Here is a 27,512-nt window from a genome sequence, read left to right as displayed (position 1 = left end):
GCCCCAAGGAAGCAGCTCAAGAATTCTTCCGAGGAAAAAGCTACACTGTGGCTTTCTCGAGAGTGTGGGAGACCCCTCCAGTGGCCCCCAGTCCAGGCAACAGTGCCACCCACAATCCAGTTTGCACATGTCAGAAACCCTGTCCTAGTCTACCTGACCTCCCCCTCTCCCCCTCTATTATTATCCATCACACCTAGGAAAAGACTTCTTCTTCACCCCTCTGTACCCACTGCTCAGGCCACCATCCCATCATCTGGGGTAGCTTCCCAGTGGCCTCTCTACAGCCACTCTTGCTCCCTCTAATCCATTGGCCACGCTGTGGCCAATATGGTCTGAAAAATGCTACTCTCGTGGTAGCCTGCCCATGGCTTCTCACTGCTCTTCAATCAGGTCCAGCAGGTTGACCACAGGCTACAGCATCTGCTGAGACTGGTCTCTGCTGTTTAGCTCCACCCTGCGCTTGGGGTTAGCCCCAATACTACACTTCTGCATGTCTAGCCTTCTTTCTGTCCTATGAATATGTGAAATTCTTTTCTTCCCCATAAATTTAGCATCTGTAACCTATATGCCAAGTTCTCTCCCTCCTATAGTAGAAATTCTCCCTTAGAACCTGCTGGGGAAGAGAAATAGCAAAGAAGGAGACCATATAGGCTCCCTGGCTTCCAGGGTCCTCTGCTGGTCTGTAGACTTTTCCCCTTTAGTAACTACAGGATGTACCCCAAGGTGATTGTATCAGGCAATCAGGGGTCCTTGGAAACCCCCCAGTAGCTCCCCATCTCCTTACCTCCAACAACACCATGCCTCTTCCCGCTGACAGACCACATGTTAATTCCAAATTAGTCATTAGCAGTTGTTTTCCTGAACATTTAAAAGAACATCCCCAAATGTACCCAGTGGGAGAACAGGGAGTTCTGACCTAGCAAGCTAACTTGATCCTTGGCCTGAAGTGAGGGTGTAAAGCCTCACATTAATTTTGAGTAGACAGTGCCCTTATTAGTCCACCCTCCTACCTCCTCAAACATCTTTGTATCCACTTTTGAGCTCCTCTTTGAACTATCCTCACCCAAAGCTGTTATGGACTGAATATTTGTGTCTCCGCAAAATTCCTATGTTGAAGCCCTAAGCATCTATTATGTGGTAGTATTAGGAGTGGGGGCCTTTTGGAGGTCATAAGGCTAGGGTCCCCGTAATAGGATCAGTGCCCTGAGAAGAAGAGGGAAAGACACCAGAGCTTCCTCTCCATGTGCACACACACGCCAAGGAAAGGCCATACAAAGTCACGGTAAGAAAGGGGCTGTCTATACCCCAGGAAGGGGGCCCTTATCAGGCCCTGAATCTCTTTGTACCTTGACCTGGGACTTCTAGCCTCCAGAATTGTGAAAAATAAATGTTGTGTAAGCCACTCAGTCTATGATATTTTTGTTATGGCAGCTCTAGCCGACTAAGCCTTTCCTTAGAACACTCACCCCTCTCAAGAGACCACTGTGTCCCTGGCTTAGGCACTGGGAAAGGCTAATGGGCCATTCCTCCTCCCAGGCTTCTCCCTGTCAGGAGAGGAAGAGCCCCATGATTGCTTCCTCTGTAGTTTGGTCTTTATCCCTGGGGGATGCTCATCACTGGTTTCTTCCTCAATCACCTGCAAGCATGTGCCACTGTGGAAATCAGTTTTTTTCCTGAGGATGCCACAGTCTAGTCTATGAAGAAAATCCGTTTTTCTATTTCTATGACTCTGACCTTGTGAAAATAACCCCCCCTTTTTTTTAATGCCGTAAGTATATTTGTCTCCTACCTGAACTATGTTCATTACAAGAAGGCCCTTGCCTCAACCCCTATCAGTGCATTAGCTGAGACTGCATTTCTCTGGCCTATTCAGGATGGAAGGGACTATTTTCATATCTTTTCTTCCTAGAAAGTGAAGGAGGGTCCATTCCAGTTCCTCTCCATGGCATGCTTTTCCTTTAGACTGGGATGTTACTTCCTTCCCAGTTCCTTTACCTCACTGGCTTCTGCTGGCATTTTACTTCTCAGCTCAAAGTTCCTCAGGGAGTTTTTTGTTCATTCATTCACTCATTTGTTACTTACTTCCTTGCTCTATAGTATGCCCTGGCCCAGATGCCACAGATATAATTATGAGCCAAGACAAACTTGTCTCTTATGGAGCCTGTGGGAGCAGACAATCAGGTTGGTAGGCATAGGAGTGACAAGATCTAGGAACTCATTACTGGATGGATGCAAGGGAGGGCAATGAGGGAGAAGAGATGTGTGAGCATTCCACCATGGAGAAGTGATTTTTAGGAGAAAGCAAAGCACATATTAGGGATTGAAAGAGGGCTGGGGTTGCTTGGGCAGAGAATGAGGGATGTGCTTCAGTAGGAGTTTGGGGAAAGGAAAAAGGCAGAATATCAGAACTTTATAGGATATACTCTGAAGCATGTCCTGATTCTAAGAGTCAAGAGAAACTGAGGTTTTCAATGAGGGATGGGGTGGAGGTGTAGAAAGGTGGAGGAATAGCAGTGAGGCTAAGGGTGGCATGACAAGTTTTTCCTTTCAGAAGATCACTGAATGTGATCTGCAACATGGCTGCACTGTGTAGAATGGGCTTCAGGGGCCCTGGGTTGGGGGCAGACCCAGCAGGGGTACTGCAAGAGATGACAGTGCTAGTGGAGATAATGGCAGTGAAGATAGAGGTGCAAAATTCTGAAAGGCGCTTAAGAGCACAATCGGGGTGGGGGATATGTTGTGGGGTTGGCAATGGGGACTGAGAAGGTATGAGGAGGACTCCTGGGTTACTGGCTCCCGCACAAGGGTCGGGGGTGGATGTGCTATTTTCCCAGATGGCTAGGACTAAAATAAGACTTGGTTTGGAGGGCAGTTTGTTAAGTTCAATTGTGCCCTCCCTGTACAAACCCAACCAGTACTCAGAACTGTTGTCATTAATCATTATCTGGGTAGTCATGTGCTTATTGCATGAATTTCCGGGACAATTATTCGTTCCATGAGGGTGGGACTTGAATTGGTCTTATCCACCAGGAAATCCACAGGGCCTGACTTGTTGGCATTCAGCAAATGTTTGCTGGATAAATTAGTGACCATCTGCCTGTGTCCATTTGCCTGTGGGAAATCACTTGAAACATTCACCATTTCTGTGGCCCCCATGTATCCCAAACCAAATTTGTTACTAACCTTACATGTTGGAGTTGAAAAGCACTGGGCTTAGAGTCAAAAGATCTGGGTTGAAATCCTGCTAGTTATGTGCTGTGCTAGCAAAAAGGTCTACAGACGAGTCAGAACATTCAGAAATATGTTCCCTCTGGGGTAGAGCAACCTGGAAGCCAGGCCAGATAGAATATAAACACAGCAAACCAAGAAGTGGTGATTATCATTCTGAAAGTTATAGCTTTAACACACCCTGTAATAGCTTATTTTTAATACTGCATTTTTTATTACTTATTAATTGTGGGATCCTAGAGGGCCCTCAGATTACATCAAGGGTCTCCAAGAAGGAACTGGGTTTCCCCCTAACGATGGTGCTTCCTCAAAATGAATTTCTCTAGGAGACATTTGCCTTCCATCATTCTTTCCTTGGGAAGAAGTCAGAGGTCAGAGGGTTTAGGGTGTGAGCTGAATCACAGTGGGGAGGTGGGGACCTTTAGGCTCAGGTGTCCCGGTTCCAGACCCAACCTTGACAATGGACAAGCAATCCCAACCCTAGCCAGATCCTGAGTTTCTGCATGTAGATAATGAAAGCCTTGTGCTAATTTAATGCTGAATCCCAGGGTGGCACTAAATATCGGGGATATTGTTGCAGAGGCAGGAGAGGGGGTAGCTTCCATGGCCAAAGTCAAGGAGGTCAGAGTTGAAGGGATGAGCTTGCTGACCTAAGACATCAGGAGGCACAAGTTCAAATCTCCAGCCACCTGAGATCATTCTGTCCACTCATTAATAAGGCACCCCTTGAACCCCAACCTCAAGTATGCCCCCCACTATTTCCTATCATAGCCCCCCATTTTTGAAATAAACTATACAAATGGCACAATTTAAAATTAAATAGTTATATGTGTGATTGTGTTTTAGATGTCTCTCTGCCATCAGGCTGTAAGATCTATTAAATGCCTGTTCTGTATAAACAGATCTTAGCACAGTGCCTGCCAGGCACAGAGTGAATGGAGAACTGTTGAATGAAGGGATGGAGGGATGGAAGGATGGAGGGATGGGTAAATGGATGAGTGTGTGAGTGAGCAAATATGGAAACAATAGTCCCCAAGTTCAAAACACTGCCTGCTGTGTTGGGACTTCTGCCTTCCATTTTTTGATAAGTTCTCTCTCTTTCCCAATAACCACCTCCTACTCCCACCCTAGCAGAGCCCACACCACTCTCCTTGGCTCCAGGAGAAGACCTACATCTCCTCAGCTCACTTGCTGGGCTTGGCAGTTCGACCTTTTTTTACTGATTCTGTGGCTGCTGTCCTGGCAGTCCTTGCTTATATGATTAGAAGGGTTAGAAATTAGCTCATTTCTGAAGATTACTTCATGAGGACTAGCTGCTGCTCAATTTCTGGTTTTCCAGGAGTTTGCTAATACCTCCAAATTGATTGTGGTTCTGACAATGGTAGCAGCTCCATTGTCAGGCTGTGCTGAGTACTTCCTAAACATCATCATTCATTCTCCCTGCCACCCTATAATACAGATGCTATTCTTACCTCCATTTCCCAGATGAGGGCACTGAGGCACAGAGGTGGGTGGGAGTCCTTTCCATAGTCATACAAGTAGCAATGGGCTGAGCTGAATTTGGATTCAGGAAGTCTGGGAACAGAGACCATGCTCATAACCATTACAAAAATTTCCTCTTCTCCTACAAGTGTGTTCCTTTCAGTTAAGTTCAGATCCAGCTGTGAGATTTCTATTCTGGGGTTCATACTGGGTCTCCAAGCAATGCCCAATTGCAAAGCGGGTGAGTATGGGGAGGGCTGCTGTGTCCCAGGGAGAGGAAATATTTTGATTTTTGAGTGTTAATGGTGCATACAAGTTCTGCAGATTGTCCTCCAGGGGCTTCAGGCTGTGCTTTCAGGAAATGCTCAAGTGTCCACTTTGAATTCAATCAGCCCAGGGAGGAGGGGCAGGTGCCCAGCCTCTGAGAGCCAAGTGTGGGCCTAGGACAGCAGTGATTCTCACACCTTGGCTGCCCCATAGGAGGATACTAATGCTCTGCTGCAGCAGAAGTCATCTTTTTCTCACTACATTAACATTAATTTTACACAATAAGGATTGAAAAAATCAAATTTAGGAATTAAATCCAAAAGTGAGCCAAACAGCAGACGGTAACACATGGAGGATTGATGAGTATTTCATAAAGCACCATCTTAAAGTAATAGAAATGCTCTCAAATTAGTGCTCTTAACCCTTTTTTTTAATTGCTTGGATTAAAATCAACTCTTAAATAGGCCTGGAACCAATATGCTGTTGTTTCTTCTGTTTGTATCAATCTTACAGCTGTTGCCTTGCTAGGATTAATTTGTCTCAGAGGGGTTTCAACACTATCCTCCCTAGTGTATTTTCAGAGCCCATAATGTCATGTAATCGGGACCATGTTATTTTTGTCTGAATCTCTGGGAGTGATGTAAGAGGAAAAAGGAAACTAGCTAACTCCCAACCATTTGACCAAAGGTTAAATTAGTCTTGGCCTTTCCCCAGCTGGACAGAATGCTGCTCAAACATTTATTCCACCCAGCAGAATGGAAGTCTTCTTCCTTTCTTCCTGAATTGTTTTCCTTACATTATCCTTCCCCATCACGCCCCCAAATAATATACCAACATTCTTGTCCACATCCCTGCCCCCTACCATCTTTATATTGTTCACTATGGATCACTGGCACTGGGTACAAGTGTGTAGCAAAGTCACCGGAGATGGACAAAGATCCTGACATGGGAACTGGAGACCTTTTTCTTAAGAGAGACTTCAAACTGTTAAGTGTCTGCATGGGGGACACACTGCTTGGTCCTTTGGCCTTGTCAGCAATGCAGGTGCCCAGTGTTGCCAGCATCTCAGGAATACCCTAATGGCTCCAAAGGGTGTTATAGCTTCTTCTGAAGCCAAGCAGGACAAGCTCAAAACCCCACCCAAGCCAGTAGCTGGTTCTCTTATAAGACACAAAGACATGTTGACTTTTACTCTGTCAAACTCACACTTCCTGTAACTACAGGAAGATCTTTTGAGGACTGCAAGTGGGTCTTTAAAAAATTAACAGCTCTCCATTGTCATTATCTTTTTTGTATTTGATAAAACTTCAGGGCATGAGTTGTGGCTATTAAAAGATATAGTAGGCCCAGTGAGGTGGTCATGTTTCCTTTGTGTGTTTTTTCTTTGTCAGCAAGCAGATTTATCCAGTGGTAAATTGCAAACTTCTGAAAAATGAAGTCTCCCCTCCCAGGACTGGGAGACACTGTGGCAGAGGAGAATGAGCTGCAACTTGGAGCTAGATGAGCAGGAAAGCAAGAGCTGACATTCACGGGGATGTCACCAGGTCTGTGCCAACTACTTTACATGCATGATTTCCTTTGACCTGTACAGTGATCCCAGGAGAGGTACTTTTGTTGTCCCCATTTTCCAAGAAAGAATTTGAGACTTTGAGAAGCCTAATGGCACAGAGGCAAAAGGTAGGAGCTCAGCCTGGGATTGTTGGGACAAGCTTCCCAGGCTTCTCCACATTGCTTCCCTGGGAGTGGGCTGTGGACACAGCCTTGGTATCTTCCTCCCTGATATGGGAACAATAAGACTTGTCTTACCTACAGACAGGATGGTTATAAGACTCAAGGCAGGTACAGCTATGAAAAAAACATGAGGACCTTTGAAGCAAGATGCAAATGTGCATGTTATTATTTATTTATTTGTTTATTTATTTATTTTTGCTTTTTAGGGCCACACATGTGGCATAAGGAATTTCCCAAGCCAGGGGTCAAATCAGAGCTGCAGCTGCCAGCCTACACCACAGCCACAGCAACACAGGATCCAAGCCACGTCTGCAACTTACACCATGGCTCATGGCAACATTAGATCCTTAACCCACTGAGCAAGGCCAGGGATTGAACCTGCAACCTCATGGTTCCTAGTCATATTTGTTTACCCTGCACCACGATGGTCACTCCCCTATTGCTATTTTTATGACTGTGAAATGAGGAGCACCAGGGACCCACTGCCTCACGAGTCTCTGTTTGTAGCCTGAGCTCTTGTAATTTGAAAGATAGCTCATGGTGAGGGGGATCCATATGGACAGTGGTGGTGATATTTCAGTTCTTAGTGGATGAGTATAAAAACAAGTAGGAGCAAGAGAACAGGAAAGAGATCTAAGATGATAAGGACAACATGTGGCTTGGAGAGAGGAGAGAAGGCAAGTTGTAGCAGTGTCAACACTCAGGTCACTTATTTTCCATCTTGCCTCCTAACCTGAAGTCTATTTGGTCAATCAGCCTGTCAAAGGCATCCCCCAAAGAGCTCTCACCTCTGACTTCTCTCCATCCTGTCACTGTTTTAGTTCAGGTGCCTATTGCCACTCACCTGGACTTTGTCATGGCTTCTACCTGCTCTCTATGCCTCCAGTCTCATCCCTTCCTCAATTCTGCCATCAGAAATCTTATCCTTCAAAGGCTACATAATCCCTTGAAGCATCATGTCTAAATTCTGAACATGAGCTACGACCCTTAAGAACACAAACACTGCTAGGACCTGCAGCCTCAGGCGATGCACATCTCACAGTCCTGTATTCCAGACCCACTGACTATTGCCCATGCATAACATTTCCTCTCTCAATATCTGTGTTTTTAATATTTGGGAGGGGGGGGGAAGATGTTCTTCAACCTTCCTTACCTAAAGAACTTCTCTGCAAGGTCCAACTCATGAATTCTTCTTCTACATATGGATTGCACTGTGTTTGAATGATCCAACAGTACTGTAATCATTGAATACCTGTCATTCTTCCTCAGGGCTTCTTTGCTGTGGGAAGTATGTGTTAGTCTGTAAAACTATAATCCCTAGCCTTGGTGTCTGGCACATAAAGGGCACTTGAGAGAATGAACGAACCTCTAAGTCTGGAATTGGCCTTGTATGCAAGGTAGTGCTTCCTCTTCTCTTTGCTCAGTACAGTGGTTATGTTCTACAAATTTTCATGGATATTTCAATAACTGCAGAGATTGTATTCAGGTCTTGCAATGATATGGCTATGTTTCATTATTCCTGAGTTAGGCAAGTAGGTGGTATGTAAAATATCTTAAAGCAAGTAAGCAAAAAACATAGATTTTAAACTTTTGATGTTTTTATTCAAGTAAACACTTTTACTACACTCTGAAGAGTCTTAGAAAATATTTTGGCTCAGTACAAGGTTTGAACACAGTCTCTGCCAGCAAATTATTCCAGAGAAATGAACCCCCATACCTCCCTTATCTACACTTCTCATTGGTTGTACAGAAAGAACTGGGAATGTCGTTGACACCATCATGTTATGCAAAGGAGTAAGATTTGGAACTGTTCTCTCTATCAAAAGGAAACAATATAAACTTTGCAAGCTGGGGAATGTGTCTGTTATTTTTTTCCTGAAAACTTATTCCAGTGCAGTGGGCTAACCATAGCTATTTTAAATATACACAGCATTAGGTGTATAGCTCCAAAGCCAAAATGTTATAGACATTTTAATTAGTCCACTTGACTAATATTAATTCAAATTTTCTGTTCTAAATTTTCCCCATAAACCAGAATATATAATAACCTAAAAATAGAAATAGATTTAACTTTTAATTTTTGCTAGTCTAATTACAAATGAGAAATCATGTGTGGCTAAAAGCAGCAGTAATAACTTCAGCCAAATTAAAATGAATAATTTCCACAGAAAGCTTCTCCCTGGAAATATTTCTTGGGCTTGGCCAGACTTCTATTTTTTTTTTTTTTTTTTTTTTTTGTCTTTTTGCCATTTCTTGGGCTGCTCCCGCAGTATATGGAGGTTCCCAGGCTAGGGGTCTAATTGGAGCTGTAGCCACCAGCCTACGCCAGAGCCACAGCAATGCAGGATCCCAGCCGCATCTGCAATCTACACCACAGCTCAGGGTAACGCGGATCCTTAACCCACTGAGTGAGGCCAGGGATAGAACCTGCAACCTCATGGTTCCTAGTCGGATTCGTTAACCACTGAGCCATGACGGGAACTCCCTTGGCTAGACTTCTAGATGAAACCAATTTATTTTCTAGGAAGTTATACTGGGAACAATAATCTGGTTCAGTGGCTCACAAACACTAGCCCAAGAGTTAGCGTAGGGCAGGTGGCATACAGAGCTCAAAAGGGGATTTTCAAAAGTGCTGTTCTGAGATCCCCCCCAGATAGATATTGATCTGGTATGTCTGGGTTGAGGGGAGCCTGGAAACCTGTGTTTTCCAAAGCTCCAACTAATTGTGATGCAAAACTGGGTTTGAGGTGCACTTCCACCCAACCCTTCACCATACATGGGTGTGATTCAAGGTAATACATTGGTACTTCTGTTCACGGCAGCTCTGTCCAGGGACCTAAACTGTATGTGGCAGTGCTCTGCATTCTGGTTGTTTTATAGTGAAAGACAAAGGTGAAATGAAAATGTGTTGGCCACTTGGAGAGCCAGAGTTTGGTGTTGCTGGGCAGTCAACTTCATTATGTGAGTGATTTGTCACAGATTATTCTGGAGTTATTCTGTTGTGTAAGAGAAGTGGAATGGTGTAAGTAAAACCACTCGTCAGCGGTCTCTGCTCTCACGAATTCTGAGGTTTTTCTCGGATCAGGATGGGAAGGACCAAGTCTTTCAAGCTAGACTGTCCTTTTCATCTGGTCCAGATCTGGCCCATGTCTCTAAATGCAAGGGCCTTTTCCATAAGGTCAAAAACCAGATAGCTCCAAGCTATAGATCAAGGGCCTGAATGAGGGATAAACGCTCTAGGGAAGCCCCTCAAGGATGAATGAGGGTTCAGCTTCCTTAGAACATCCTACAATGGCTGGACTCTTCTATCTTGAGAGCTGTGTCCAGTAGAAATATAGTGACTTATTGGAAGATGGCTCATGTCCAAGGCAGCAGGGGACCACTGGTCATCAAATTGTTTCCATTAAGCATTTAGACTTCCTTCTGTCATCAGATATGTATAAGAGATTTTAAAGAATATTTTAAATGTTCAAATTATTTCATCCACAAAAATGGGGAAAAAAATTTAAAAAAAAAATCATTCCACCTGACTGTGCTATTCCCATTTAGACAAAGAAAGTAAATTAAGTTTGGAAAAAGTAGTTGAAACTTCATCTTTATTTTAGTCATAAGTTGGAATATCAATAGAAATTTGTATTTCTTTACTTTTTGTTAGTTCTTTTGTTTCTTGTTAAAAAATGAATTTCTCCAAAGGAAAGACAATTAACTAGGCAACAGCAGACAAAACTACTGCTATTAAAAAAAAATTAAGTAGCATGAATCCAAGTGTTCAGGAGATTAGCACTACTATCAGAGATCATTTTAAAAACTTTACCACATTTTAAATGTTTTATCCTTAACCTAGATACTTCTATTTCTAGAATTGGGTAGAAATGAATCATAGAATCACTGGTTCTTTGAGGTGAAATGAACATCAGAAAGGCCCTCACCCAACCCTGTGTTCACAGATGAGGCACCACAGCCCGTGTCCTGCACACTGTGTCTTATCTCAGGCCTTAGTGATGTTAGTGGCCATGCTGACTCTGAAACCTGGGATCGTGATAACGTAGCAGTCCTTCCTTTTTCATGAAACGTTAATGCTGGAACAAGGTATTCAAACCCTCGACCAAAAGAAACAATTGTGCTGCCAATATGTGTTTTCTTAATCCTGACAATTGACTCTGTCATTGCACATTCCTGTTTTCAGGATCTCTAGTTCCTCCCCAATTTCAAAACATCAGCAATTTAAAAAGAAGCCCTTTCCCTGTACCATGTTCAAGGCCCTGTTCCTTGTTCAAGTATATCTGAATGACCAGCACATGCTCTATCTTCCTCTTTGGCAAAGGTCAAGAATAGTGTCTAGGAGGATTCATTCCCTCTATCTAGGCACCACCTTGGGCCCCCTACTTGTCCTTCCCATCAGACCAGTTGCTCTGCAGCTGAGAACAGCTCATGGTTTTATTGCTTCACTCTGAGGAGTTTCCGTGGACTCCTGGACAGAAGGGCTGCAATGAAGTATATGGAGGCAATGTCTCATTTCTTCCTCCCTCCCTCCTTTCTTTTTCTCTTTCTCATTACTCCAGTTCCAGATATCTGAAACTCAGGGTGTACTGAATTAGTCCCACACCACATGTTAGCAGCTGGAGGCTTCCCTCACATTCCTCTCCTTCACCCCATATTAGTTATATTTATAACAGAGTCTACCTGCCACCAACAGCAGACCTTGCCATCTGACTTGCTTTTCAGTTTCAGTAACTTTCACAGCTAATATGGTAGGCTTTCTGCTAACACTGTATTTCCTATTTCCTTGTGGAATTGAGTTTTGTTTGTTTGCTTGCTTTTTCGGGCTGCATGTGCAGCGCATGGAAGTTCCCTGGCCAGGGGTCAAATTGTAGCTACAGGAGTTCCTGACGTGGCTCAGTGGTTAATGAATCTGACTAGGAACCATGAGGTTTCGGGTTCGATCCCTGGCCTTGCTCAGTGGGTTAAAATAAGGATCTGGCATTGCCGTGAGCTGTGGTGTAGGTCACAGACATGGCTGGGATCCTGCATTGCTGTGGCTCTGGCATAGGCTGGCGGGTACAGCTCCGATTAGACCCCTATCCTGGGAACCTCCATATGCCGCAGGAGCGGCCCCAGAAAAGGCAAAAAGACAAAAAAAAAAAAAAAAAAAATGTAGCTACAGCTGCCAGCCTATGCCACAGCCACAGCAACACAGGATCCAAGCCACATCTGCGACCTACACCACAGCTCAGGGCAATGCAAATCCTTAACCCACTGACGGGTCATGGATCAAACTGGCATCCTCATGGATACTACTTGGGTTTGTTACCACTGAGCCAAAACGGGAACTCCTTGTGGAATTGAGACTTACAAGCACAATTTTCCCTCAAAGCTATTATTACTATATTCTTTCCTTTGATTTCTTAGCAGTGTATCTGTGATGGCTACTCTGATGACAGACATTATCTTGATATTAGGGTCTGATACATGACAATCAATGTATGAGTTCTTCACCAACACCAAAGAGAATTCACTTCAGAAACAAGCTTTTAAAATATTAATTCCTGGAGTTCCTGTTGTGGCACAGTGGAAACAAATCTGACTAGGAATCATGAGGTTGAGGGTTTGACCCCTGGCCTCACTCAGTGGGTTAAGGATCCAGTGTTGCTGTGAGCTGTGGCGGAGGTCACAGAATTGGCTCGGATCTGGCATTGCTGTGGCTGTGGTGTAGGCCGGCAGCTGTAGCTCTGATTAGATCCCTAGCCTTGGAACCTACATATGACACAGGTGAGGCCCCAAAAAGACAAAAGACCAAAAAAATAAAATAAAATAAAACAAAATAAAATATTAACTCCTGTTGGTGGCACTTGGTGGTCATGATTACAAATTTATCTGAGTTATTTCTTAGAGTGGAGGTTTTTTTTAAAAAAAAATCTCTTGACATAGAGAAAGATATTCTCTGACATCCCCTGGCTGCTATCAATACTATGCTCTGAAGTTAGGGGAGAGATGTTGGACGTAAATCCCGTGTATTGAGGAGTGCACTCAACAATGCTAGACACTCAGAAACTGGGAAAGAAAAATATGCTACTAACACTGTCCTGCATATAAAAGATGGTAGGTCTGTACCATAAAAACGAGATGCTCAGATGCTACTATAAGAACTCCATCACCCAGAGTGGTCCATGAGACAGTGGGAGTCTGGTTAGGCTGAGGAGCCCATGTTCCATCCATCACCTTCAAAGTAGCAGGCTGGGTGGGAATGCTTCCTGGGTGGGCTCCAGTGAGCCAACAGGCCCATTTGCATTTCTTTGTTGTACTGTTTGTGTTTTACGCTTTACCACCTGTCAGTGCCCAAAGGCAGAAGTTCATTAAAATGTTTCTGGGCTGTACAACTGTCTTTCTCTGAAGATAGTGTTTTAGTGTTTTCCTCTTTGCAGAGGACTCTCTTTCAGGCCCAGGTCTTACTTCAGGGAAGCACAAGGCAGCCCTTTTTCTTCAAGACAAAGGAACTTGGTACTCAGAAGTTTCTCTGTTTTCTGGGCCCCTTCTTCTTCTCATTTATACCCATAGTTCATGTCTCCTTGGATATACTTTTCCCAGTGTCCTAAGCTTCCCTTGATTAACCTTGTGGGTTAGAGTGTTAAGCAGCTGACTATTCACATCAACTTTTAGATGGACAGTGGTTCTGACCGGATGGAGTAGGATCAACCAACAAATCTCTGCAGACACATGCCTTGTGTTTGTGAGCTGAGGATCTTCGTTCCCAGAGGCATCTTTCTGGAGGCAATGAGCACTGACTCCCATGGAAAGAAGTGTTTTTCTTTAATATTTCCACGTCATCTCTAGCTACTTCCAGAACCTATTGACAGTTGGCACCCCTTGAGGTGGGGCAGGCAGGTATACAGTTCATGGCATGTGTAGATGAGATTTTGAAACTTTTCTTAAAAAGAAAGATTACTTGACTCTTTTTATCTACTCATAATTTGCCACCCAAAACTAAAAGTATAATAGAAATTATGATCACTGTTTCATAATATTTTTGACCTTTAATGAATCTTGTATGAAAACATTTTTTTCCATAGGAATGGTAACTATATTTTCTTAAACAGACAACAGTATGCAAATTGTGTTACTAAGGTAAGATATTTGAAAATGGTTCTATTAGAGTATATCTACATAAATATACTTTCTCATAGAGGATATTTTAACATGTCTCTATCCCAACTCTGCAAAAGCAACAAAACCAATATTTTAAACCTTTTTCACTGCCTATTTTCTAAAAATTAATTTTAATGTTGCCTCCTTTAATTTAGTAGAACATTAAATACTCTCTGAAACTCTTAAGCAAAACACTTAAACTCTGAGTTTCAGTTTCCCCCTCTGTATCTGGGGATAATAACAATAACTGTCTCACTGAGTCTTACGGATCAAATGAAATAATGTGAGACTATTTTGAAATATGAACATTAATTGTTAGTGATTTATTTCTTTGGAACATTGATTGAGAATAAGAGAATCACCTTAACCAGGATGTATTTTGCCTCTGCCCTCAAGCAAAATATTCATGCCATGAGTTAGGTTTTATGGGAGTTGTACTTTTCCTAAGGAAGTCTGGTGACATGTGTGTAAAGAAAGAAACATTAACATTTTACAGTCATAGAAATGAAGCCGAGTCTGAGTATTTTTATACTTTGCAGAATTTAATTTTGCATATTTCAAGCACTAAGTCTTAGGAACCAGAATCCAAACTAGGAGTGTAAAGCTTACTAACTGTGTCACTTGGACAAACCATTGAACCTCTCTGGTCTTAGTTTCCTTATCTGTAAAATGGTATTTGGCTAAATGTGGACCTTCCCAATTCTCACAAGGGATGATTTTTGCTGACTCATTGTAGGAAGGACGATAATGATAGTAAAAGCTACATTACCGAGCCCTTTCTACATGCCAGGCACTAAATTATTCACATGTATTGTTTCATCTATCTGCACAGCAACGGCCCTTGATAAGTACTATGATTATGCTTGTATCAAGAATGAGGGAGTTAAGGCAGAAGTTAGATGACTCAACTAAGAAGGAGTAAATGGTGGAGCCAAGTTTTGCATGAGCCAGTCTAGGTTCAGAGCTGGAAATGTTAACCATACCCCATGCTGAGATAAATTTCTATATATATATATATATATATATATATATATATGCTAAATTTTTATTCACTCCAAGTACCCATTTATTTCATTTAAAAAATTTTTTTATGATTTTTATTTTTTTCCATTATAGCTGGTTTAGTGTTCTATCAACTCTCCACTGCACAGCAAAGTGACCCAGTCACACATACATGTATACATTCTTTTTTCTCACATTATCATGCTCCATCATAAGTGACTAGATATATAAATTACCCATTTAAACTAATACATGAACATACTCTTTTTTATTTTATTTTATTTTATTTTTTGGTCTTTTTAGGGCTGTACCATGGCTGTGGAAGTTCCCAGGCTAGGGGTCGAATCAGAGCTATAGCTGCCACCTACATCCCAGCTACAGCAATGCCAGATCCAAGCCTCGTCTGAGACCTACACCACAGCTCATGGCAATGCCGGATCCTTAACCTACTGAGCGAGGCCATGGATCAAACCCACTTCCTCATGGGATACTAGTCGGGTTCAATACTGCTGAGCCATGATGGGAACACCCTGAACACATTTTTATAAGTAGTTGAAACTTTCCTAACAGAGCTAGGGCCCTCTGTCAACCTCTAACTCTCTTGGAAGACCCCTCCCCTGAGGAAGCCACTGATAAACATTCCGTGTGAGCTTTCTCAGTCTTTTTCTAGATGTTTCGAAGAATACATGTGCGTTAGGGCATATATATGTGTGTGGGGTTTAACCTACACTACATGCTTTGTGTATTATTCTGCAATAAGCTTTCTTCACTTAACATTGTTTGTTTATTTAATTTTAGGGCCACACCCATGGCATTTGGAAGTTCCCAGCCTAGGGGTCTAATCAGAGCTGCAGCTGCCGGCCTACACCACAGCCACAGCAATGCAGAATCAAAGCCGTGTCTGCGACTTACATCAAAGCTTACGGCAATGCCAGATCCTTAACCCACTGAGCAAGGCCAGGGGTCAAACCCTTGTCCTGATGGATACTAGTTGGGTTTGTTACCACTGAGCCACAACAGGAACTCCAGCATTATGTTTAAAAACACATTGTTTTTCCTCTTTCTGGCATGTGGAAAGGAGCAAGTGTAGTTTATCTTATAGTAGAGCTACATAAAAGTATATCTAACCAATACTGATGGCATCCCATCATTGTGAATCTGCACTGCCATTATTACTAGTAAGAATGAGGATCTTTTCATATGCTAACTGTACTAGTCGATGTTTATTCTTTTATTATTATTCTTTTGAAGAATATGTTTATTCTTCAATAGTTTTCTATCAGCTTGTCTTTTTCTTATTGATTTCTAGGATCTCTTTATATGTACTGAATACTGATAATCTGTCTGTTACAGATATTACAGATATTTTCTCCTACTTCATTGGGTGCATACTTGTAAGTCCTCATAGTACTGTAAACTATACATTACTCTGTCCTCAGTTTTATAGGAAAGGAACATGAAATGCAGGAGATAATCATCTTGCCTCAAGTCACACATAAATGGAAGAGCCAGAACTTGAAGCCTACCTGTCCAATTCCAGACTCATTCTTACTATCACTCTTGACTTTGTCTATTCTAACAGTCCCACTGGGCCAAATGCAAGGATTCTTATAATATACAATGAATATAAACTCTGTAATTTAACTAGTAAGTTCTCATCCCTTTTCCATTAATGTCATTTGATGGGACAATATGCAAGCAGGTCCAGAAAGTATCAGTCAAACCACAAGCTTCTTGAAAGCAGGCCAAGTCCTGTTCATGGTGCTACACCAGAGCCCACTGCAGCACCTGGCATGTGGAGGTCCTGGGAATTTATGAGGTGAAAGGTTCTATCTTTAGCGGGCAGAGTTCTACTCGTCTAGTGTTGCCACCCATGGAAGGATTTGTGTTCTTCCATGTCCATGGGGATGTCTTTCCACCAATGCATCCCTATCCTGAACCCTGGGATAAGAGTTGTATGATTAGGTCTTGCCCTGTAGTAGGTTCCCTCTTCCTGACCATTCATTACTCCTCCTGGATTCCAGCAGAGCAGCTTCAGTCCACTTGCCAGCCTGGTACACTAGAAATCAGGACCTTAACATCACAGAGCAAAGAAGTGGACATTGAACCTGCGTTTATCTTCAAGAGCCCCCTTCTAGAATGCAACCCATCCACCTCCTTGCAAGGTCCATTTCACAGGTAAGAATGCGGTCATCACTTCCATTTGTTGCCATTAGTTCTTGGTCACTTTTCCCTCCCTTTCTGAATCGGTCTTCAAGGTTCTGCTAGTACCCGCGTTCTTGGCTTATGCAAACTTAGGATCTACCCCTGCTTGTTAAACAGGTATTTTCCCCTTGGGGTTGATTCCATGTACCTTGGGTTTTCTTTTCTTGCTTGTATTTGTGCTCTTTTTTCTTCTACAAGTTACTACCCTTGAGAGAGTCAAGGTTAAGTAAGTATGAGCTTAAGTAAGATTCTGGACTTTGGATATTCTTCTGAATCTCCGACCTCTGTGCAACTAGGCAAGTAAAAAATGCCTGATACGTAGTAAGCTACATGATAAATCATAATGTTCTCCTTCTCTGATCCCTACATGGTATTCATCCATCTAGAATATTTTTGAAAACAGGGAGGTATTAAAAAAACTCAAATGTTACCTTCTTTATGAAATGTCCCCCCGAACTCACCCTAGCTTCTGCTCAAATAAAAATTTATCACTTTTCCCCTCTGCCTTCCCATTGTAACTTCTCTTCTTCCTGGCACAGCACCTATATTATAGTGATGTATTTATCCCTGTCTCTCACAACAGACTGTGAACTCCAGATAACCAACACTTCTCACTGACTAGGTATTCCCAGTATCTAGTAATAGTGCCTGAGCATAAGGCAATCATCCTGCTGAAAGTATAAATAAATGACAGAAGAAAGGGGAAGTCAAGGAAACCAGGGATGGGTTTTGGGAGTGGGGGTAAGAGTCAGTGAGCAGAGTGGGAACAATAACAAATGAGTGATCTGATCTGGAGTTGGAGGAGGAGTTGAGTAGGGGTATGTGGTGATAGAGAAGTGTGACAGGGCAGAGGCTGGGGGTTGGGGTCCCGTGACCTCTCCCAATCCTCTACCCCAATGCCTGGAACTCTGTTTCATCTACTGCTGCTCCCGAGTTCTTCTCGAATCTCATTGCCATCAACAAAATGGGACTCATGTGCCTCCCTCTCAGGTAGTGTTGAGACTGAAATGGAACAATGCAGTGCGAAGAAACCGCACGTACGAGAGGCACCAGCATGTGCAGACGAGGAGTCCCACGGCCCCGAGGGTGTGGAGTCAGCACACAGCTGGGACCAGAACCCAGGTGCCTGGACTGCGGCCCCTCCCACTGCATGGGGCTACCCCATGAGAGCTCTAGAGCAAGGAATGTTGGATTTTAAGTAATGCAAAGGAAATCTTCATATGCTTGCACACAAAGCCCACACTCATGGCCAGCTCCAAGGCAAGCCAATTGGATGCTAAGAAACAGGAAACAACCAAGCTATGAAGTAAACTGATCCAAGTGCTGAAAAGATAATTTGTCCAAAAACAGACCCCTGGTGAAGCTTCACTGTGTTATTTATTAGCTAAGGGCAGGAGAATGTGGAAACGAAGAGTTTCTGGGACCATTGCTAGAAGATCCTTAAGGCCATTACTGACTCAAATATCAGGAATGAAGGCTCTTTACTCTCTAGAATTTCCATCTCCTTTTCAGGGAAGATTTTTCAGATATGAAATCAGTCAACTCTGGGAAAAAAATTCCCATGTTTAAATTGTTGAGGCCGCCAAAGACACAGAGATGAGGGAAGGAGGCAGTGCCCATGGAGGAGCTCTCACTTTCCCAGGGACCTGGGGAGATGCATTTGCACACCTTGCCAGGCTTTCTTCTGAGGCAGCACCCGGGGGTCCCACAGTCATTCATCTAGTGGTTCCAAAGCTCTGCTGGGTGTCTGCCTCTGAGCACAGGAGACCCTTCCTGGTAAGGTTCACACTAGGGGTACAAGTCAGCTCTCCCAGCTGCAGAAGAGGAGAGAGATTTTGGGGGTGGACACACCATAGTCCTTCAGCCCCAGAAAGCAGTGGCCTTCAGCAAGACAATGACAACAGCAAGCACAGATAGGCCTTAAGACATGCCCAGCACAGATCCAGGAGCCCTGTATATCAGCACTGCTGTCAGTTCCAAAACACTCCATGAAGAGATGTTTTAATGTCTCTAAGCTTTTATTCCCTCATCTGCAGGATAGGGAAGCTCTAGAGCGGGCACCCCAAATGCCTGTCTTTAAGCCAGCTGCACCACGATCACTTGAACTACACATTAACAGCACTGATAACATCTTTGTAAAGATACCAAGAAACAGATTATCAGGTCTGCTTCTGGAAAGAGGCGAGAGCATGAGGGTAGGGCATTATAAGGAAGCAAGCATTCCAGTATACAAACATCTCATTTTTTTTTTTTTTTTGGCTTTTGAGTTTTGAATCTATTGCATATAATTTTGAAAGTAACTAAAATTCACAAAAGTAGGTTTAAACTCACATTTAAAATAAGATAAACCACAAATGTAGATTTCCAGGCCCTATTTGAATCCAGAGGAAATGGGGCAGTTTTTAACCAATTCTCCAAAATGACTGTGAGACCAGATTCAAGGACTCCTGTCCTCAAACACAACTCTTCCTTTCCAACGAAGGACCCTGTTCTATGGATAAAACTGAGTTCTGTGAAAGGTAGGCATGGGGTCAGATCAAACTGTTGCTTAGAATAGTAAGTAAAATCTGCATTTCTAGTGCCCAGGTCTTCAAACATGCTATCCCTTACCCTCACCACACCATGGCCCCCAGCATCTTCTCTCAATTCTACTGCTCTGCACAAGAAAGACTGTTCTTGTCTCAGACCCCTTGCTCTTCAAACCCTGCTTCCTGCAAGCTAACCTGGTAAGCTGAGTGATGTGTCTAGAAGGTACTAATGGGCTAATGTGCTCTATTAAAAGACATTCATGAACCCTTATGGAAACATTTGAAATCAGTGACTGCATTTCACTTCTGTCAAGTAAGACGGGGGATTCAGTATAACAGTTTTTCTAAAATTCTGTCCCAGGAGGCAGGGGAGAACAAGCAACAGACTGAAGTCCCAAGATGTGAGTTGAAAAGTCTACCGTGTGGAGATTATCTTTTTGGGGGGAGGAGGGGAACTCATTTTCTACATCCGTGAAATGAGGGCATTAGACTGAATAATCTCAAAGGTCCCCTTTAACGCTTAAAAATTTATCATATAATCTCTGCCTAAATCTGTCTTTTCTGTTTAGATGTATATTTTCAACCATCAGCACTGGAAGAAGTAACTGTCCTTTTGAAAAACAGTTCTTAGAAACTGAGTATTTTGTAGCTCTGGGCACAAACAGCATGGTTTTAGCCACTTTAGGATTAGGTGGGTGGCAAAGGGGACCATTCAGTGCAAATTCACTCTTGATTACAAGAAAGAAGAATAGCTTGGATTCACTAAAAGAAACTGAAATCAAACAACAGTTAAACATGGAAAATAGCCTATTATAATTGGAGAAGAGTCAGCATAGGATGTTTCATGTCAGCACAGACATGCCTGATATTTAATGAGTTCTACTCCTCCTGAGGGAGGAAACCCAGGTATGTGCCAGAGACAGGATGGCCAAGAAGCAATGCTCTATTTTTCATTCCCTTGTAGGTCCCCCTGTACCAGCTGGGATAAAGAGGTTTGATTTAAGGCTTCTTTCTCCAGCAAAAATGCAAGTGTCCTGAGAGGCAATACTCTAAGACTTCTCAGCCATATAACTAGTGTATATGAATTTATCAGACCTTCCTATGAGTTTGGTTTTAGAAATTGGGGTAAAATATACATAACATAAAATGCACCACGGTAATCATGTTTAAGTTTATAGTTTTATGACAATAAATACATTCATTCCTGTGCGACCAATACCATCGTCCAGCTCCAGAACTCTTTCATCCTTTCCAACTGAAACTCTGAACCCATTAAACAGTAACTGTTTCCTCCGTCCCCACCACCAGCAACACTATTTTACTTTCCATCTTCATGGATTTGACTATTCATGTACCTCCTCTAAGCTGGAATTATGTCTGGCTTGTTTCACTTAGCACAATGTCTTGAGGGTTCATCCTTGTTATAGCGTGTGTCAGAACATCCTTCCTAAGGCTGAATAATATTCCACTGCATGTATATAATGTATTTTATCTATTCAAGGACACTTGGATTGCTTCTGTCTTTATTGTGAAAAATACTGCTGTTAACATAGGTGTACAGGTATCTGCTCGAGTCCCTTTTACAACCAGGTTTTGGTGGAGGGAGAAGACCAACTCCCTATTTCAGGGTTTTCATATTCTTCCCATGGAACAGATCTCGCTTACTGCTTTAGGTCTATTCACACCTGGGCATCCAGCACGACAGATGGGAGCCCCACGCACCACTGAGCCCTCCCTAGCTGGCAGCTGTGTTCAATACCCCCAGGCTCTCCTTCCCAACCCAGGAGGGCCCAGCACAGCACAGTTTGGTGGCTCTTTAGAACCAAGCTCCAAAGCTTAGATCTTTATAAGTGGGGAACCTTCGTGCCACCTCAGCTGAGGACACGGACTCATGACTCAAACTCACAAAAAAGCGTATCTCCCAAAGTCTTAATGACCTTCAAAATAGGAAAAAATGTAATTGAAGGGTCTGGGAACCTCTCTCCTAAAGTAGGCCTTTAAAGGTTACCAAAACATTTCTGAACAATGTGTTGAATAGACAAGACTAAAATTGTGGTTGAGTTTCCTGAAAAGAATTCCTGACAAGGTTATTTATTACAAAGCCCTTGATATCGCTGAGCATAAGCGGAAAAAAAAAAAAAAAAGACAAGTGTTTCTAATATGGATGTGGCTTTGTGGATTAATTTATTTGTTATCTTTGAGAAAGAAAAGAAAAAAAAAAAAAAGCCAAATCAGAATCCTAGGTCATCACGCCCCAAGCTGAGCCCTTGGGATTGAGTTTCCAGGGTAGTTTTATTTTCCCTAGGTTTTTTAAGGTTATCAGTTCTTCTCGTGGGCAAGCCTTGTAACCAGCTTTAAGAATAACAGTTTCATGTGGGAAAGAAACAGAATGAACAAGCAGCAGAAGAATGCGTTCTGAGCATTTTTCAGGTTTGCTCTCTGCGGTCTGTCAGGCTTAGCTGACTGGGTGGAGGCCCCTGCTTGGGAAAGGGGTCCTGCTTCTAACATCTGGGCCAGAGATCCTCAGAATGGGCCAAACTTGCAGAGTCATACTTTGTAGTGTTGGGGAAAGGAGTTCTTTCAGAACGTGACTCTTGCAGAGGGGTTACCATCTCTTTTCTGAGATTCTCTACTGGGCTTCAATTTAAATATTCAACCAGGCAAGTGATTTCCCCCCCAGGCAAAAAAGCCACCATGTTTCTTGAGTTAGAGGACAACAATAATATAGTAATGTTTTATTATTTTCTATTGTTTTATATATATATATAAAACAGAATAATTATATCAACATAGTTAACATTTATTGAGCACAAGGTGGAAAACCTCCTTCTAAGTTAACATTGCCTTCCCTTACCCCTGTGCCCCTTCTTGCTACCTGTTCTTTTAAATAAACAGGAGCCAGGACAATACTCTCTGTGTTAAGAAATCTCTGGATCTCAGTAACTCAGCAAAACTGACATGGCATAAGCATGTGATTTCATTTTATTTTTTTATTGAAGCATTGTTTATGTACAATGTTGTGTTAAGTTTCAGGTGTACAGCAAAGCGATTCAGTTTTAATACATACATATCTATTTTTTTCAGATTCTTTTCCCATACAGGTTATTGCAAAACACTGAGTATAGTTCTCTGTGCTATATACAGTAGATCTTTGTTGGTTATCTATTTCATATGTAGTAATGTGTATATGTTAATCCCAAACTCCTACTTTATCCCTCCCCTTTAGCTTTCCCCTTTGGTAACCATAAGTTTGTTTTCTCTATCTGTGGTCTATTTGTTTTTAAATAAGTTCATTTGGAGCATTTTTAAAGATTCCACATATAAGCAATATCATATGATATTTGTCCTCTGTCTGACTGACTTCACTTAGAATAATCTTTAGGTCCATCTATGTTGCTGCAAATGGCATTATTTCATTCTTTCCTACAGCTGAGTAACATTCCATTTTGTGTGTGTGTGTGTGTGTGTGTGTGTGTGTGTGTGTGTGTGTGTGTGTGTGTGTGTCTTCTTTATGCATTCATCTATTGATGGACACTCAGGTTGCTACCATGTCTTTGGCTGTTGTATATAGTGGTGCAATGAACTCTGGGATGCGTGTATCTTTTCATATTATGTTTTGTCTGGATAAAGATGCCCAGGTGTGGAATTGCTGGATCATAGCAGTTCTAGCTTTAGTTTTTTAAGGAATCTTCATACTTTTCTCTATACTGGCTATACCAGCTTACATTCCCACCAACAATGTATGAGGGTTCCTTATTCTCCATACCCTCTCCACCATTTGTTATTTGTCAACCTTTTGATGATGGCCATTCTGACTGATGTGAGGTGATAGCCTCATTGTAGTTTTGATTTGCATTTCTCTAATAATTAGCAATGTTGAGCATCTTTTCACACATTTTTTGTCTATCTTTATTTCTTCTTTGGAGAAATGTCTATTTAGGTCTTCCGCCCATTTTTTGATTGGGTTGTTTGCTTTTCTGATATTGAGCTGTATGAGCTGTTTGTATATTTTGGAGATTAATCCCTTGTTGGTTGCATCATTTGCAAATACTTTCTCCCATTCCGTAGATTATCTCTTTGTTTTGTTTATGCTTTCCTTTCCACATATGTTTGTTTTTATTTCCAGTACTCTAGGAGGTGGATCAAAAAAGATATTGTTGCAATTTAATGTCAGAGTGTTCTGCCTATGTTTTACTCTAGGAGTTTTATAGTATTCAGTCTTACATTTAGGTCTTTAATCTATTTTGAATTTATTTTTGTGTATGGTGTTAGAGAATGTTTCATTTTCATTCTTTAAGATGTAGCTGTCTGGTTTTCTCAGAACCACTTATTGAAGAGATTTTTCTCCATTGTATATTGTATATTCTTGCCTTCTTTGTTGCAGAGTAATTGATTATAGGTGTGTGGGTTTATTTCTGGGTTTTCTATCCTGTTCCATTGATCTATATATCTGTTTTTATGCCAGTACCATCCTGTTTTGATGACTGTAGATTTGTAGTATAATCTGAGGTCAGGGAACCTTATTCCCCCAGCTCCATTTTTTCTTTCTCAAGATTGCTTTGGCTATTTGGGGTCTTTCGTGTTTCCACACAAATTTTAGCATGGTCAAGTGGGATTTATCCCAGGGAGGCAAGGATTTTTCAATATTTGCAAATCAATCAATGTGATACACCTCATTAACAAATTAAAGAATGAAAACCATATGATCACCTCAATAGATGAAGAAAAAGCTTCTGATAAAATTCAACATCCATTTATGATAAAAACTCTCCAGAAAGTGGACAAAGAGGGAACATACTTCAATATAATAAAGGCCATATATGACAAACCCACAGCCAACATCATATTCCATGGCAAAAAGCTGAAAGCATTTTCTTTAAGATCAGGGACAAGAAAATGATGTCCACTCTTGTCACTTTTATTCAACATAGTTTTGCAAGTCCTAGCCAAGGCAATCAGAGAAGAAAAAGAAATAAAAGGAATTTAAATTGGAAAAGAAAAAAATAAAACTGTCACTGTTTGCAAATGACATATTATACATAAAAAAATCCTAGATGTTAATGGAAAACTGCTAGAGCTGATAAATGAAATTCAGTCAAGTCAAAGGATACAAAATTAATACACAGAAATCTCTTGCATTTATTATATACACTAATTATGAAAGACCAGAAAGAGAAATTAAGGAAACGATCTCATTTACCATCACATCAAAAAGAATAAAATACCTAGGAATAAACCTACCAAGAAAGCAAAAGACTGTACTCTGAAAACTACTAATGAAAGAAATTGAAGATGACAAAAAGAGATGCCATGATATGCCATGTTCTTGGGTTGGGAGACTCAATATTGTCACTCTGAATCAATCAAAATGACTATACTGCGCAAGGCAATTTACAGATTCAATGCAATCCCTATCAAATTATCAATAGCATTTTTCAAAGAATTAGAACAACAACAAAAGATTTCATTTTGTATAAAAACACATAAGCACATGTGATTTTAAATGGTCATTATCCTTCCAACCTCTCAGCACTCACCAAGATTCCTGATTCCAATCCTACTATTTAAGGCCACCTTAATGCAGGTGTCCTCCTGCCTGGCTTCTGCATAGGAACCCAAAGCCATGATGTGTTACAACAAGGCCAAGGGACTGTGAGATTTATAACTTCTTTGGGACTACAGCTCTAGTGAATACTGACATATTTATTCATTTTTATTAGTACTACCATTTTTCTGAGGTCTTACAATGGGAACTATTAAGCACTTTACACACATTTTTTTGGGTCCTACTCTTATGACAAGTGTGTGAGGTAGGTATTTTATCACCCTATTTTCTAGGCGAGGAAATGGAGGGTTCAGAAGGGCCAAGTGATTTTTTTCAAGGGCATACTGCTGGTGAGCAGTGGAATGTTTTAGAATTCTCCCCTTGGCCCATGGGAGAAGCTCTTTATGTTACAAACAGGCTTCCCTTCTGGAACTAGTGTGTCAGATCTAAATTTAAAAGACTAGACATGGGACAGATGAACAACTCTCTCCACACACACATGCCCCTGGTCTCCGGCCTTTGCCTGACAAACTCCTGTCCCCACCTCCTCTTGGCATTTCTTTGAGCACACACAATTAGGGGCTGGGAGCGGACATAGCTGCAGGCTCTGAGAGTGTATGGGGCATTACACCTCCCTCAGGGCCACTAGGGAGCATGAGCTAATTGTATTAACAAGTGGCACCTGGAATTTATTCACTTTTACATGAGACTTGTGTTGTTTATGAATGAACCTAACTTGGGAAATTGAGCCTAGGATCCCAGCTGTTTAACAGACCCTTCCCTTGGGTTTGCCAAGCTCTGGCAAACTAACAAAGCATTATGGGTTCATGTTCACTACTATCGCCTATCCCATGGGAATGCTGAGAGTTTTTATTCTAGGTTATCAACCAAGAGGACTTAAGCAAAAGTCCTACGTTTAAAAACTAGATGTATCTGCCACGAATTGGAAAGAGACAGTTCTTCCCAGTGTCCTGGAATTCCCATGTTTGGCTCCAGAAGGGGTAAGGATTGGAGAGGGTCTCTAGTCTTTGTAGCTTAGGGATGCCTGGATTGGTACATTTTCTATCCTACTCAGAATATAAAAAATGAACTCAGCTGCACATTTCTGAAAAACAGACTAGGGAAACGGTCACCAGCAAAGCTTCCTGGGGTCCCCAGGAAAAATGACAGAATCTAGGTGAAAAGATAGAGTCTACTACTATTTTCTTGCTATTTTAAACCATCTGGTGTCCTCTGCCTCCAAGAGAATAGTGGCCCCTCAGGGACACAGTCAAGCCTAAAGCCTGGGGACAATCTAGAAGCAGCTGGGGAGAAGTCCTGCTCCTCCACCCAGGGTTACGATGACACCCCAAATCAGCAAAAAGCAGTTACAGATGGCAGACCTGCACCCCTCAAGAGTGAGGAGCAAAACAAAAGCCACAAAAGCCAGAAGAGGGATTTGTCACCAGCAAAGCCCATTAACTATTCCCAGGAAATAAAAATAGCCGGGGTCATAAAGTAAACTCTAACCTTTTTCCTTTTCCTCCGTGCTCAGTCTGGTTTCTCTTGCTCACAGCTCATAGAGTGCCACTCCCAGAGACCTTACACCAGCCCTTCAGGCAAGGGTTCCGGGCAGAAACAGTTACAGCGGACGCAATTCAAGATGGTGGTGGTGGGCATGCGCATGCGCATGCGCAGAGAGGCGGCGCCTCGGGTCTGGAGCGTGAGCTGCGCCTCCACCTCCTGCGAGAACGCCATCCCTCCCCGCCAACGAATCCCTATAAAGCAACCCCGCCCACGGCTTGTCCCTGAAAGCGTGCATTCTAGAGCCCACGCTGGAAACTCTGTGTTCTCTGATCAAAGAATAAAGTTTTCCTTTGCTTCTGAGACTAATGGAACTTAGTCTCAGTCTGTTGGCTCAAACGACTTTAGGCAGGAGGATCCTTGTTGGGGTCTGACTTGGGAGGGTGGGTAGCAAAATCATGGTGTAAAAGAAATTAGTCAACTAGAGCAGACTTGATAAATGACATATATTTCGTTTCATGAGAAGGAGGACAGGGACCCACTCTTGAGAACAAACCAAGAAAACGGGGCCAAAAGACCTTGAAACCATTCAGAGGCTTTCACGCTCCAGCAGGAATGGGGCCCAGGACATGCTGGTTTCAAGTTCCTTGTTGCTACATAAATGGCCAAAGGAAACATTATCCAAGAGTTTCACATCAAAGGCTAAATGGCAAGCTGATTTCCCTTTTAATCTATCCAATAACCAAGTGAGATTTAGACGATGTACATGTTTAGGAAGAGGACTTCATGCCGCTCCAGAGTGGATGTTCCTGTATTCTCACTCCCAGCAGGTCCCTGCTGAGGAGCAGCTGTTGTGTACAGCATTCAGGGTGGTGGAG

General features: G+C 42.3%; 1 long non-coding RNA gene across 2 annotated transcripts in view; it reads right to left on the bottom strand.

The window, feature by feature from the left end:
- Positions 1 to 26,770, bottom strand: part of LOC102160652 (uncharacterized) — a 282,960-nt gene extending 256,190 nt beyond the window's left edge. For both annotated transcript variants that reach the window (XR_014810675.1, XR_014810677.1), the window contains exon 1: positions 26,641 to 26,770. This is a non-coding gene — a long non-coding RNA (uncharacterized LOC102160652). The remainder of the gene's footprint in view (positions 1 to 26,640) is intronic.
- Positions 26,771 to 27,512: the final 742 nt, after the last annotated feature.

Source organism: Sus scrofa, chromosome 1, assembly GCF_054392235.1.
Source record: "Sus scrofa isolate SSC_HxYL_T2T_F1_AM1 chromosome 1, Sscrofa_HxYL_maternal_Yorkshire_Landrace_v2.0, whole genome shotgun sequence".
NCBI classification, from domain to species: Eukaryota; Metazoa; Chordata; class Mammalia; order Artiodactyla; family Suidae; genus Sus; species Sus scrofa.
Note: the sequence above shows the minus strand (reverse complement) of the source record. Positions and strands in the feature narration are given on the sequence as shown.